The sequence below is a fragment of the Alexandromys fortis genome, unplaced genomic scaffold, assembly GCF_014885135.2.
Source record: "Alexandromys fortis isolate MF-2015 unplaced genomic scaffold, M_Fortis_MF-2015_v1.1 scaffold_326, whole genome shotgun sequence".
Classification (NCBI taxonomy): Eukaryota; Metazoa; Chordata; class Mammalia; order Rodentia; family Cricetidae; genus Alexandromys; species Alexandromys fortis.
In genome coordinates, this window is record NW_026068217.1 from 766035 (window position 1) to 780719 (window position 14685).

Here is a 14685-nt window from a genome sequence, read left to right on the forward strand (position 1 = left end):
TATCTGTCTCTGGGTTTTTATTATTCATACTACATAAGCTGAATCTCAAAGTAGTTTTGATTTGCATTTTGCTGATGTCTAAAGATACTGTACATTTTCTTAAGTGTTTCTCAGCCATTTAAGGTTTCTCTATTGAGAATTTACTGTTTAGATCTGTTCCCCATTTAACTTTTTTTTTTTTAAAAAATAATGCATTTATTTTTATTTTATATACATTGATTTTTAGGATTTACAGATAGTTGTGAACAGCCATGTGGGTGCTGGGAATTGAACCCACTTCCTCTGGAAGAGCAGCCAGTGCTCTTAACTGCTGAGCAATTCCCCAATTTTTAAATTGAATTATTTGTTTGTTTTTGATATCCAGTTTCTTGAGTTCTTTATATATTTTCGATATTAGTCCTCTATCAGATGTGGAGTTGGTAAAAAATATTTTCCCATTCTGTAGGTTGCAGTTTTGTCTGATTGGCAGTGTCCTTTGCCTTACAGAAGCTTTTCAGTTTCATGAGGTCTCATTTATTGATTGTTGATCTTAGTGCCTGCGCTACCAGTGTTCTGTTCAAGAACTCGTTTCCTGTGCCAATGTGTTCAAGGCTATTCCCCACTTTCTCTTCTATCAGGTTCACTGTATCTGATTTTATGTTGAGGTCTTTGATGCACTTGGACTTGAGTTTTGTGCAGGGTAATAAACTTGGTCTATTTGCATTCTTCTACATGTAGCGATCCAGTTTAACTAGCACCATTTATTGAACATGCTCACTTTTCCCCAGTGTGTATGTCTGGCTTCTTTATGAGAAATCAAATGTCGATATGTGTGTGGATTTATGTATGGGTCTTCAATTCAATTTCATTGATCAATGTGTGTTTTTATGCCAAAGTCATGCTGTTTTTATTACTGTAGCTTAGTTATATATGCATGAGACCTCCACCAGTCTTTTTATTGTTCAGAATTGTTTTAACTATCCTGGGTTTTTTGTTTTTCTATATTAAGTTGAGAATTGCCCTTTCAAAGCTTGTGAAAATTGTGTTTGAATTTTGATGGGGATTGCATTGAATCTGTAGATTACTTTTGGTAAGATGACCATTTTTACTATTTTAATCCTACTAATCCATGAGCATGGGATATCTTTCCATCTTCTGATAACTTCTTTAATTTCTTCAAAGACTTGAAGTTCTTGTCATACAGGCCTTTCACTTGCTTAGTTATAGATACACCAAGATATTGTATATTATTTGTGGCTATTGTGAAGGGTGTTGTTTCCCTGATTTCTTTTTCAGCCCATTTGCTATTTGTATGTAGGAAGGCTACTGATTTTTTTTTTTTGAGTTACTTTTGAATCCAGCCACTTTGCTGAAAATGTTTATCAGCTGTAGGAGTTCGTGGTGACATTTTTAGGGTCCCTTATGTATACTATCACGCCACCTGCAAATAAAGGTACTTTGACTTCTTCCTTTCCGATTTGTATTCCCTTGATCTCCTTCAGTGGTCTTAATGCTCTAGCTAGAACTTCAAGTACTGTATTGGGTAGATATGGAGAGAGTGGGCAGCCTTGTCTTGTCCCTGATTTTAGTGGAGTTGTTTTGAGTTTCTCCCTACTTAATTTGACGTTGCCTATAGGCTTGCTGTAAATTGCCTTTATTATGTTTAGGTATGTCCCTTGTAGCCCTAATCTTTCCAGGACTGTTGTTATGAAGAGGTGTTGGATTTTGTCTAATGCCTTTTCTGCATGTAATGACGTGATATTTTTTTTTCGTTCTGTTTGTTTATATGGTAGATCACATTGACAGATTTTGGTATGTTGAGCCATCCCTGCATCTCTGGGATAAAGCCTACTTGACCATGGTGAATGATCTTTTTGATGTGTTCTTGTCTTTGGTTTGCCAGTATTTTATTGAGTATTTTTTCATCAGTGTTCATGGGATGTTTTAGTTAGGGTTTCTATTGCTATGATGAAACAGAATGACCAAAAATCAAGTTAGGGAGGATAGGGTTTATTTAGTTTACACTTCAGCATTGCTGTTCATTACTGATGGAAGTCAGGACAGGAACTCAAATAGGGCAGGATCCTGGAGGCAGGAACTGATGCAGCGGTCATGGAGGGGTGCTGCTTACTGGCTTGCTTTCCATGACTTGCTTAGCCCATCTTCTTATAGAACCCAGGACCAGCAGCCCAGGGATGGTACCACTCACCATGGGCTGGGTCCTCCCCATTGATCACTAAATGAGAAAATGCTTTACAGCTGAACTTCAAGGAAGCATTTCCTCTGCAGAGGCTCCTTCCTCTGATGACTCTGACTTGTGTCACGTTAATACACTTAGCTACCTAGTACCGGGAGAACTCGGTCTATAATTCTCACTCTTTGTTGAGTCTTTATGTGATTTGGGTATCAGAATAACTGTGGCCTCATAAAATGAATTGGGTAACAATATTTTTGTTTCTATTTTGTGGAATAATTTGAGAAGTATGGGCATAAACTCTACTTTGAAAGTCTGGTAGAAGTCTGTGCTGAAAACACCTAGTCCCAATTTTTTATTGTTTGGGAGAATTTTAATGACTATTTGTATTTCACGATGGGCTAAAGGTCTGTTTAAGTTGTATCTACTGAGAAAATTGCCCATTTCTTTTAGATTTTCTAATTTTTTGGAGCACAGGTTCTTAAAGTATGTCCTTATGATTGAATTTTCTCTATGTCTGTTGCTATATCCCCCTTTTGTTTTTTATTTTGTTAATTTGGATATACTCTCTCTGCCTTTTAATTGGTTTGATAAGGCCTTGTCTATTTTGTTCTTTTCTCAAAGAACCAATTCTTTGTTTTATTGTTTCCTTGTATTGTTCTCTTTGCTTCTATTTTATTGATTTCATGCCCCAGTTTCACCATTTCTTGCTGTCTACTTCTCTTGAGTGTAATTACTTCCTTTTGTTCTAGAGCTTTCAGTTGTGCTGTTAACTTGCTAGTATGAGATCTCTCTAAATTTGTTTACGTGATGGTACTATGAAATTCATTATGTCCCATAAGTTTGGGTATGTTGTGCATTCATTTTCAGCGAATTCTAGGAAGTCTTTAATTTTTTTCTTATTTCTGCCTTGACCCATTTTTTTTCATTCAGTAGAGAAGTTTTTCAGTTCCATGAATTTTTAAACTTTCTGTTGTTTCTGTTGTTGATGCCCAGCTTTAATACATGGTGGTCTGATAGGATGTAGGAAGTTATTTCAATTTTCTTGTATATGTTGAAATTTGCTATATAACTGAGTATGTGGTCAATTTTAGACAAGGTTTCATGAGGTGCTGAGAAGAAGGGATATACTTTGGTGTTTGGGTAAAATGTTCTGTAGATATCTGTTAGGTTCATTTGGTTTATAATGTCTGTTAGCTCTACTATTACTCTGTTTAGGCTTTTTTGCTTTTGGTCTGGATAACCTTTCCATTGGTGGGAGAGGGGTACTGAAGTCTCCCACTGTCAATGTGTGAGGATCAATATATAATTTAAGCTGTAGTAGTCTTTCTTTCTTTCTTTCTTTCTTTCTTTCTTTCTTTCTTTCTTTTTTTCTTTCTTTCTTTCTTTTTTGAGTAGTGTTTCTTTTACAAAAGTAGGTGTGCTTGTGTTGAGAGCATAGTTGTTAAGAATTGGAATGTCATCTTGGTGGATTTTTCCTTTGATGAGTCTGGTGTTTTTCCCATCACTTTTAATTAATTTTGGTTTGAAGTTTATTGTGTTAGATATTAGAATAGCTATACCAGTTTGCTTTTTGGGACTTCTTTTCTTGGAATATATTTTCAATCCTTTATTCTGAGGTAATGTCTATCCCCTTGATGTTGAGGTGTGTTTTTTGGATGAAATGGATGGATTCTGTTTTTGAATCCATTCTATTAGCTTGTGTCTTTTTATTGGGGGAATTGAGACCACTGATGTTGAGAGATATTAGTGATCAATGACTGTTGATTCCTGTTATTTTGTTGTGTTGTTTGTGGTGTATGTATGAGTGAGTGAGTGAGTTAGTGTGTGTGTGTGCGTGCACTTGCGTGCATGTGTGTGTGTGTACAGACATGCTTCCCTTCTTTTGGTTTTGCTGGTATGAGATTATTTATTTTCTGTGTTTTCATGGGTGTAGTTACCCTCCTTAGGTTGGACTTTGCCTTCTAGCACTTTCCACAGGGCTGGCTATGTAGATAGATGTTGTTTACATTTGATATCATAATGAAATATCTTATTTTCTCCATTTATGGAGATTGAAAGTTTTGCTGTGTATAGTAGTCTGGGCTGGCATCTGTGATCTCTTAGCATTTGCAGCACATTTCTCCAGGCCCTTCTGGCTTTTAGAGTTTTCATTGAGAAGTCAGGTATAATTCTAACAGGTCTGCTTTTATATTTTACTTGACTTTTTCCCTTGCAGCTTTTATTTTCTGTTGTTGTTGTTGTTCTGTATGTTTAGTGCTTTGATTGCTATGCATCAAGGGGACTTTCTTTTCTGGCCCAATCTATTTGATGTTCTGTAAGATTATTGTACCTTTATAGGCATGTCCTTTTTTAGGCTAGGATAGTTTTCTTCTATGATTCTGTTGAAAACATTTTCTGGGCCTTTGAGTTGGGATTCTCTCCTTCCTCTATTCCTATCATTCTTAGATTTGGTCTTCTCATAGTGTCCCAGATTTTCTGGATGTTTTGTGTCAGGAATCTTTTTAGATTTTTGAGATTTTCTGTGACTCTTGTATCTAAAATTTCTTCTACCATATCTCCAATATCTGAGATTCTCTCATCTCTTCCATTCTTTTGGTGAAGCTTACCTCTGTAATTCCTGTTTGAATTTCTAAATTTTTCATTTCAAAAATTCCCTCATTTTGAATTTTATTTATTGCTTCGAAATTTCCAATTTCAGAACAGTTTTATTCATTTCCTTATACTATTTGTGTTTTCTTGGAATTCTTTAATAGATTTTTTTCATTTTCTCTTTAAGGATCTCTATCATCTTCATATAGTTGGTTTTAAGGTTGTATTTTTGTGCTTTCAACTATATTGGACTATTTAGGGCCTGCTGTGGTAAGATAGCTGGGTTCTAGTAGAGACATATTGCCCTGATTGTTCTTGATTTTGTTCTTGAATAGCTATCTAGGTTTCTGGATTTCGAGTGATTATAGGTTTGGGTGCTGATTTTGGAGGGTTTTTTTTTTTTTTGTGAGTGTTTTGTTTCTTGGTTTCTATTTTCTCTCTGGATTTTCAAAGTGTGTTGCCTGTTTTCCTGGCCTGTTTAGCTGGTTTGTTCACAGGAAATACCTGTTGATGTTGGAGGCTGGGATAGTTGGATGAGTTGAGGGAAGGAAGGTTGGAGGACAAGCTCTTTGTGATTTGTTGGAGATGGAGTCATATAGATCACAGTGGGTTTCCTGCTACAGAGCTGGGGATGAGAGTGGAGAGGTGTCACTCTGCCTTCAGCCTACTTGTTGCCCTGGGAAGAGCTACACTTGGGTTAGCATGGTGTGCCTGGTAGATTTGGGGGTCTGGAACAAAACAAGAAGTTGTGGGAGGGGAGTTAGAAAAGGAAGATCTATGGGATCTACGGGAGATATGGGCAGTTGTGAGGGAAGGCTGCCCTGGGTGTTTTGCTGCAATGCTGAGGACAAGACTGAGAAAATGGGTCTGGTGGAACAGAGAGAGAAGAGAAGGTCTGTGGGCAGCTTACCTGGTTTTCTGGCAGGTGTGGCCTATGGTTTAACAGAGGGTGACTGCTAGAGTTGGGGGCTGGGATGCAGTGGTGAGTGGGGGAGTGAGGTTAGGTGGGGATGCTCTGTGGGGTCCACAGGAGGTGTGAGCAGGGGAGGAGAGAAGGCTGTAGCTGGTGTTCTGTTGCAGCGCTAGCAGCGAGCCTGGGGGAACAGAGAGCAAATCACATATTCAACAGGGTTTTGTGGGCTTTTTTTTTTTTTTTTTTTTTTTTTTTTTTTTTTTTTTTTTTTTTGGTGGGTCTAGAAACCTTTTTTTTTTTTTTTTTTTTTTTGTGTGTTGGTGGTTTGGTTTTGAGACCGGGTTTCTCAGTGTATCCCTGACAGACCAGGCATTCTCTCTGTAGACCAGACTGGCCTCGAACTCACAGAGATCCACCTGCCTCTGCCTCCTGAGTGCTAAGATTAAAGGTGTGCGCCACCACTGCCCAGTTTCACTTTTTCTTTCTTTTTTAAAATATTTATTTATTACGTATACAATATTCTGTCTGTGTGTATGCCTGCAGGCCAGAAGAGGGCACCAGACCCCATTATAGATGGTTGTGAGCCACCATGTGGTTGCTGGGAATTGAACTCAGGACCTTTGGAAGAGCNTTTTTTTTGCCCTTTAGGATTGTATTTTGTTTGCTTGTTTGGTATTCTGTGACAGGGTTTATCTGTGTAACCCTGGATGTCCCGAAACTCGCTCTGTAGACCAGGCTGGCCTTGAATTCAGAGATCCGCTTGCCTCTGCCTCCTTAGTGCTAGGATTAAAGGCGTGCGCCACCACTGCCCAGTTTCTGCTTTCTACTTTTAATTTATCCCTTCTAATTGACTTATGGATGATGGGTGGTTGGACCTGACTTGGGATGTGACCCCCAAATTCAATAACCACAACCACAGTTGTCAGACCTGTAGCCTGACTTTATGAAGTTCAGAGGTTGAAGAATGCCATTGCCCCATTTGGAGCTCTTTTGAGATTAATCTGACTAATCCTTCTATTTTAAGAAATATTTCTTTAAAACCACTTACTATTATTAATGTGTGTGTGTGTGTGTTGTATACACAGTACACATGTGGAGGTCATAGTATAACTTTGTGGGGTCAGTTCTCTTCTTCTACCTTTCCTGGGTTCTGGGGATTGAACTCAGGCAGTCAGGTGTTTGAGGCAAACCCTTTCCCCACTGAGCCAACCATTTGCTGCCCCTATTTTAAGCAATATTTCTATGAATCATTTCAATCAGCAGAATGTTCCTGAAAGCATTTTCACAACCTTGTGGAGTAGGAGGTGCCAATATTTTTTTTATTTCAGGTGCTTAGTACTGAGTCATCAGTCATAAAGTAGCAGTCAGAATCTGGTCTCAGATCTACTATGACCGACTACTCACAATTTATGAATTTGGTGACTATGCAAAAACATTTCAGCCCAGTGAAACCGCTCATGAGGACCCAGTCTTAGGCTAGTGCTGGGCTGGATGAATGGGATGAGAAGAAAATGTACATTACAAAAACAACTCATCAGGCTCAGTGGCAGTTGCCAGCAGAGCCAGCTACTCTGGAAGCTGAGGCCAGGGAGTTTCAAATTTAGGGCCTGCCTGTCCTGCTGAGTAAGTGCAAAGGAAACCTGGGCAACTTAGTGAGAACCTGCTTCAAAATTTTCAAAATGGAGGGCGGCTATGAATGTAGCATGCATGAGCTTCCCAGGACTGAGGGTGATGGGGCCAAAAGAACAAAAACCTTCATTGGATACAGGGCATGATTTGAAAGGGCCGATAAGTGTACCTGTTCCCAAGAGCGTCGTGAGGCTGAATGTTGAAAAGTATTCAGCATGGTCCAGCACATGGAGAATTGTAGACCCCTTCTTTCTTAATACCCTCCCAATACCGAAGCAAACAAAAGACTGATGTGGAAAGGACATGGAAAAACAGCCCTGAAAGCCCAGCATTCAAGAGAGTTGCCAGGTCAAAGTTTTTTTCATTGCACCCATAGTCATTGGACCCAGGGCCTTGCACACACCAGATTACCACTGAGTTACACTCAAAGCCCACAAAAGAACGTTCTGACTTCCACTCTAAGTGAAGTTGGGAATGGGGCTCCAAACAAGCTGCCAATCTGTTTCTGGAGGAAGGAGAAGGCATTGCTGAAAAAACTGTCTCACCACTCAGGAAGTGGCAAGGCATCTCTAGTGCCGTTACCCCACCCAGTTCTTTATTTCCCCAGCAACTCAGAATGTTTTCTCCATTGTGGTGAGGCTTCGCTGAGAAGGCCCAAGAAGAGCTGCAAGGGGGCAAAGGACAGCCAAGGACATCAAAGATTGCTGTTTATAGACCGTGGGCTAAGCCTAGATGATTTGCATACATTATCTCCCGTGAGCCTTAGCACAACTGTAACAAATAGTTTTATTCCCATTTCACGTGTATGCAAACAGATCCAAAGGGATTCTACACCTAGTAGTGAAGAGCAGACTTAAATCCAGGTGTATTTCTTTCTCGGAGGGTACCGGAGACTGAACTCAGGGCATCACACATGGTAGGCAAGAGCTTTAGCATTGAGTTCCACCCACAGGCAACCAGTTACTCTGAATCATGATTGAAAGTGACCCAAAATGCTGGACCACCCCAGTTTACTTCAAATCCTCTGCCCTCACTTCTGCCTTTCTCCTACTTTCCATTTCCTGAGGCCAGCAGGATAGCGTAGTATGTGAACACTCCATCCTGAGAGTCAGACGGCTTAGCTTCATAAGCACAGCACCATGCCGTTCAGTTTCCTCTTCTCTAGGAGATGGATGGCAGAGTTGCTGTGAAATTTAAATGAAATAATACGCAGCAAAACTGTACCTGGCATATATTAATATGTCATTGCTTATAATCTATCTATCTATCTATCTATCTATCTATCTATCTATCTATCTATCTTCTTCATCATCATCTATTTATTGCTTATGTGCCTGAAATTCATGTGTTGATAAAGAGCAGACTTTAGGAATTGATTCTCTGCTTCCACCATGTGGGTCCCAGTTTATCAGGCTTCATGGCAAGTGCCTTTACCTGCTGAGCCATCTCTCTCATTGCCATTATTTAAATTTTTCCCAGCTTCAGTTATGTTTCTTCTTCTAATTTTTTTAAATTATGCCCTTTCTTTTCTTTTCTTTTCTTTTCTTTTCTTTTCTTTTCTTTTCTTTTCTTTTCTTTTCTTTTCTTTTCTTTTTGGGCAGGAAGGTGTCACAAACACGTCCTCCTCTTCTAGAGGACCTGGCTTGCATTCCCAGTACTCAAGGCCAACAGCTCACAATCCCCAGAGGGATCTGATGCCTCCGGCTGCTGGGCACTTATACTCATGTGCATGACACATGGACACATAATTAACAATAATAAAAATAGATCTTTAAAAATGACATTCTGCTTTCTGCACCTACGAACAGGTGAAGTACATTAGAAGCTTGGCTGCTGGCGGAGTCACCTTGCTCCTCTTTCCATGGTATTGAGTCCTCTTCTCTCTGGGCTTCAGAAGGCCTGTCTTCAGAAACAGAGCAACTGCACTGTCAGCCCTGGGTGGGCAAGCAAATAGTAAGGAAGTGGAAAATAAGAAGTTGCTTATTTGTGTAATTCATTCATTGAGCATCCTAAGTTCCAGACACTTTTGTAAGGGCCTTACATTTAAATCACGTCCTAACACCAGGAAGTAGATGCTATTATTATCTCAGTTTCTCAGTTTTTAACAAATGTTAAATCTGAGGGTGGAGAGGTTAAAGTCACTTGCTTAATGTCATATAGCCATGTCATATGGTGGGAGTGCAATTTAGACCTGGGTTCTGGTGTCAGTGATTGTTAGTGATAAAGAACTGGCTGTAGAATGTTGAAGCTTGATGCAAAAGAGGAAGTATCTATCATCCTGGGAAGGATGAACCCAGTTAAAACATTAGTCTTTGGTGGGGTGTGACTCAGTGGTAGACCATTGGCCTGGCGTGCTTGAGGCTGGCCTCCATTCCAGTACTGCAAAAAGGAGGCAACATTTATCCCTTCCCCTCCCCTTTGCTTCGTCCCCCCTCCCCTTTCCCCTCCCCCACTCCTCTTCTTTTTCTTTTGTCCTAGGTATCCAGGGCTTGAGAAGTCTTCCAAAAGTCAAACTATCTTCAATCTCCCCACCCCCAACAGCAGGGTCCAGAGAAGAAAGAAAAGCTCTCTGGCTGAGATGAGCCCCTCATCTTACCTTTCTGCTCAGTCTCCCGCAGTGACACAGAGGAACAAGTCTCCTTTGTCCCTGTTGTCATTTTTCCCGCGGGCCTACCTGTAATGGGGGAGGTAATGGACCATTTATTCTGACATTAGCCGGCAGGTGATGACATCTCTGTGAAATGATCTGTTAGTTCTCTGAGAGGACTGGGACACTATGGAATGTGGCTCTAAGGCTGGCGACCTGCACCACACCTCAGGATGGTGTCCGTGACTCTGGATGTGGCTATCCGTGGCGACTGCGTGCACATGGGGCTGGGTGTTGAGGGGGAATGTGGGCAGAGGGCTCTGCTTGCAGGCTTTCTCTAATGCAAAGTGTGCAGGCATTTGCATATGACTGGGTAGAATCCAGAGTTATAGGTTTAGGTTTAATGTGTTTGTAAGTCTATGAGTTTAGTTGTAGTCTCTGCTAATTTGAATGAAAAATAGACAGAATGGTTGTAAAGTTAACAGCAGGGACAAAAGAGCCTTGGGGCCCAGTGTCACTGAGCGAGACTGAGCAGAAAGCTAAGTCGAGGGACTTGTCTCAGCCAGAGAGCCTGTCTTTTTTCTCTGAACCCTAGTGTTCCAGGTTGGGAGATTGAAGGTGGTTTGCCTTTTTAAATTCATGGTCTGTTCCTTGAACAGAGTCTTGCTATGTGGCCCTATCTGGCTTGAAATGCTGTGTAGACCAAGATGTCTCTCCGGCCTCTGCCTCTTTGAGAGCTGAGGTCACAGAACACCCAGCTTAAATTCATTTTATTTTCATACAAAGTGATTATTTTGGCCTAGTAGCCTGAGGGAAACAGAGATGCCAGACATGGGATGAAGTGGCCTTATAGCATCTCTGTGTTAATGGGCAGGAAGGCAGTTAGCATGACGTAGCTCGTGTGTGTGTCTGTGTGTGTGTGTACACATGCATACATGCCATAGCACATTTATGGGGGTTAGAGGCCAAATTTCAAAGAGTTAGTTCTGTCCTTCCACCTTGTTGGGGGCAGTTTCTCCTGTTTGTACTGGACTGTGTGCGTTAGGCAAGCTTCAGATGATTCTCCTGTCTCCACTTCTGGTCTACCCAGAGGAATTCTGATTAGCAGAACCTTCTCTTCGTTTTGCCTCTGTCTATGAAGGTCCTGAAACCCTGCTCTGTTTTGTGGGCCACCTGTCCATGCATGCATGTGTGTCCATGAGCTTGTATGCTCATCATTCACAGGTGACAGCTGAGAAACACATTGTTACTCAGTGTACTTGATGCTATAGAAAGGAAGCCCAGCATCTACCCTGCTTTCAGAGCTTCCTGGCCACAGCTTTCCCTCAGGACAGGTTGTATAAGCCTCCTCAAAACAAACACGGCTAGAAAGGGCAACAGTCAGCAATGACGTATTAATTAAGACAGTAGACACAGGACAGCAAACTAGCTAGAAAGAAACTGTCATTTTGATAGAGGTGGGTTATAGTTCTAGGTACTGCTGCAAAAGCACTGTATGTGGCTTTGGCTGAATTATTCATTACCTGTGGGTCCCTGCTGAAAACATAGGATTGAGCTAGATCAGTCTATTTCAAACTTTTATTTCATTTATTTAATTTTTTTTAGATGAAGCAACCAAAAAATGAAGTCTCTGGAGTCTGGTATATAATCCCAGTGTGTTTAGAGACTAAAACAAAAGGTCTGCAATGAATTCCAGACCAGATTGGGATATTGGGTGAAACTCTGTCTCAGACTACAAAAGCAAAGGCTAGAGAGATGGCTTTATGGGTCAAGTGCCTGCCAGGCAAGTATGTGAACCTGAGCTTGAACACCAAGCATTGATGTAAAAACCTGGATCCTGAGAGGGAAGGAGACAGGCAATTCCTTGGACGTTCCAGAAAACCTTGCTAAATGGTGAGCTCCAGGTTCCGTGAGAGACCATGTCACAAGAATATGGTAGAAAGAGGAGCTGGACTTCCTGGAATTACAGCCATTTATGAGCTGTCATGTGGATGCTGGGAACCAAACCTGGGTCCTCTAGAAGAGCAGCCATCTCCCCAGCTCTGTTTTCTGTCCTGGAAACCTTGGCACCACTGCTGGCCTAGGAGTGGGTTGTGTGTGTGGGGGAGGGGCTGTTGCAAAAAGCCTCAGTTTGAGGCACTTTGAGGTGGAATCTGAAAAGTCTAGCAGCTGACTGGAGATAAGGATCTAGGAAGGGAACTAGTCTTTGGGAAGAGCAGCAACAGGTGGCAAGGTGTGTTTAACAGTAGGTTAGAAATGAGCGAAGTATTCCTGATAGATGGATAGATGGAGGTAGGTGGTCCTAGACTTCCCACAGGGCAGGGAACCCTGATTGCTCTTTGGGCTGACGAGGGAGGGGGACTTGATTGGGGGAGGGGGAGGGAAAGGGGAGGCGGTGGTGGGGAAGAGACAGAAATCTTTAATAAATAAAAAAAAAGAAAAAAAAAATAAAAAAAAAAAGAAAAAAGAAATGAGTGAAGTGAAATTATTGACATGACTAAATAGGAAGTGTTAGCATGCATAAAGCTTAGGGTCAAGTCCTGACATGGAAAAAGAAAAAGGAGAGGAGGGGGAGGATGTAGGGGAGAGAACAAAGAAGGAAATAAAGAGGTGACAAGAAGGGAAAAGGCAGAAATGGATGAGTGCTGATTACCTTTTCCTATAGAAAACAAACAAATATAATGTCTGGAATTGGAATACATAAGAATTTAAAATTCCAAAGGACTCATCCACAAAGTTCCTAGTTGGGAAGCCCTCACCTACGATCTGGATGAATTTAGGTACCTAAGGATCTATCCTGAGCCTCAGACACTGAGGGGGCAAGATGAGAGTCCAGTTATAGGGACAGAAGCAGTCATACATCTGTGAAGGAAGGGACAAGAGAGAGCCCAGTTACTGGAACCAAAATTCTTTTTTTAAAAAAATTCTCACCATGCAGCCCTAACTGGCCAGAAACTCTCTATGTAGCCCAGGCTGCTCTCAAACTCATAAAGATCCACTTGCCCTGCTTGCCAAGTGCTGAGACTGAACTTAGAGATCAACTCAGAGCTAGCAAAAAAGGGTTTGTCTAGGATGCATAAAGCTTGGGGTTGTTGGTCTCTAGCACCAAGATAAAAATAAAACAAAATAGTTTTAAAAATATTTAAAAAAATGAGTCTTAGTTGGTGAGTTATTGATGGAGAGCTTGGATCTTCCTCTGATTCTTAACAGAACATATCCAAACGTTAGAGTTTGGATTTTAAAAATCCCCCAAAGGCTCATGTGCTGTGGGAAAGTAGTAGAGCCCAGTGAGAGGAAGGGAGGTTCCTGACAGTCTACTCTTGAAGGGACAGTGGAACTTCAGTCCCGCCATGTGCTTTCTGGTTCTTTTTTGTTTGTTTGTTTTTTTGAGACAAGCTTTCTCAGGGTAGCCTTGAGTGTCCTGAAACTCACTCTGTAGTCCAGGCTGGCCTTGAACTCACAGAGATCTGCTTGTCTCTGCCTCCGCCTCCCACGTGCTGGAATTAAAGGTTCTTTTAAAATGATACTTCTCCTGTTTTATATACCCAAAGAATGCTCAATCACAACACAAAGACTCTTGCTCAACTATGTTCATAGCAGCTTTATTCATACTAGCCAGAACCTGGAAACAACCTAGATGCCCCTCAACTGAAGAAAGGATAAAGAAAATGTTAACACTTACACAATGGAATATTACTCAGCTGTTAAAAACAACGACATCAAGAAATTTGAAGGCAAATGAATGATTAGAACTAGAGAAAATTCATACTAAGTGAGGCTACCCAAACCCAGAATGATAAACATGGTATGTATGCACTTATAAGTAGATATTAGATGTGAAGCAAAAGAAAATCATTCTATAATCAACAGACTCAGAGAGGCTATGCAACAAGGAGGGCCCAAGGGAGGGATGCATGGATCCCCACAGGAAGGGGAAATAGAGGAGATCTTCTGCGTGGATTGGGGGTGGGTAGAGAGGGGAACCTGAGGGATCGGGTTGGGGGGTGGATGGAGGGGAAGAGTACTAAAAGAGATGACTGGGAAGCAGGGAGCATTTCGGGGTCAGGTAGAAACCTGGTGCAAGGGAAACTACCAGGAATCTACAAGGAGGACCCCAGCTAAGACTCCTAGCAATAGTGGAGAGGGTGCCTGAACTAGCCTTCACCAGTGATCAGACTGGTGCCTACCCCAATTGACATCAGAGAGCCTTCATCCAGTGACTGATGGAAACAGATGCAGAGATCCACAGCCAAACATTAGCCCAAGCTTGGGGAATTCTGTTGAAGAGAGGGCGGAAGGATTGTGGGAGCCAGAAGGGTCGAGGACATCACAAGAAAACCTAAAGAAACAACTAACCTGGCTAGCAGGGGCTCACAGAGTATGCACCAACAACCAGGGAGCCTGCATGAAACTAACTTGGTTATGGCAGTTGTTTACTGTGACAGGTTGGTTTACTGTGTAGGACTCCTAACAATGGGAGCAGAGGCTGTCCCTAACACGTTGGCTCTTGGGAACCCATTCCTCATGCTGGATTGCCTTGCCCAGCCTTAATACAGGGCGGGGGGGGGGATGTTTAGTCTTATGGCAGCCCAATATGCCATGCTTTGTTGATATCCATGGAAGGCTTGTCCCTTTCTGAACAGAAACAGAAGAGGAGTGGATTGAGGGAGGTTATGGAAGGGAGGCAGAGGGAGGAGATGGGGGAAGGGGAGTGATAAAAACTGTGGTCAGGATATTAAATCAATCAATAAATAAATTGTTTTTGGTACCCTTTGTGTGTGTATGTAGGGG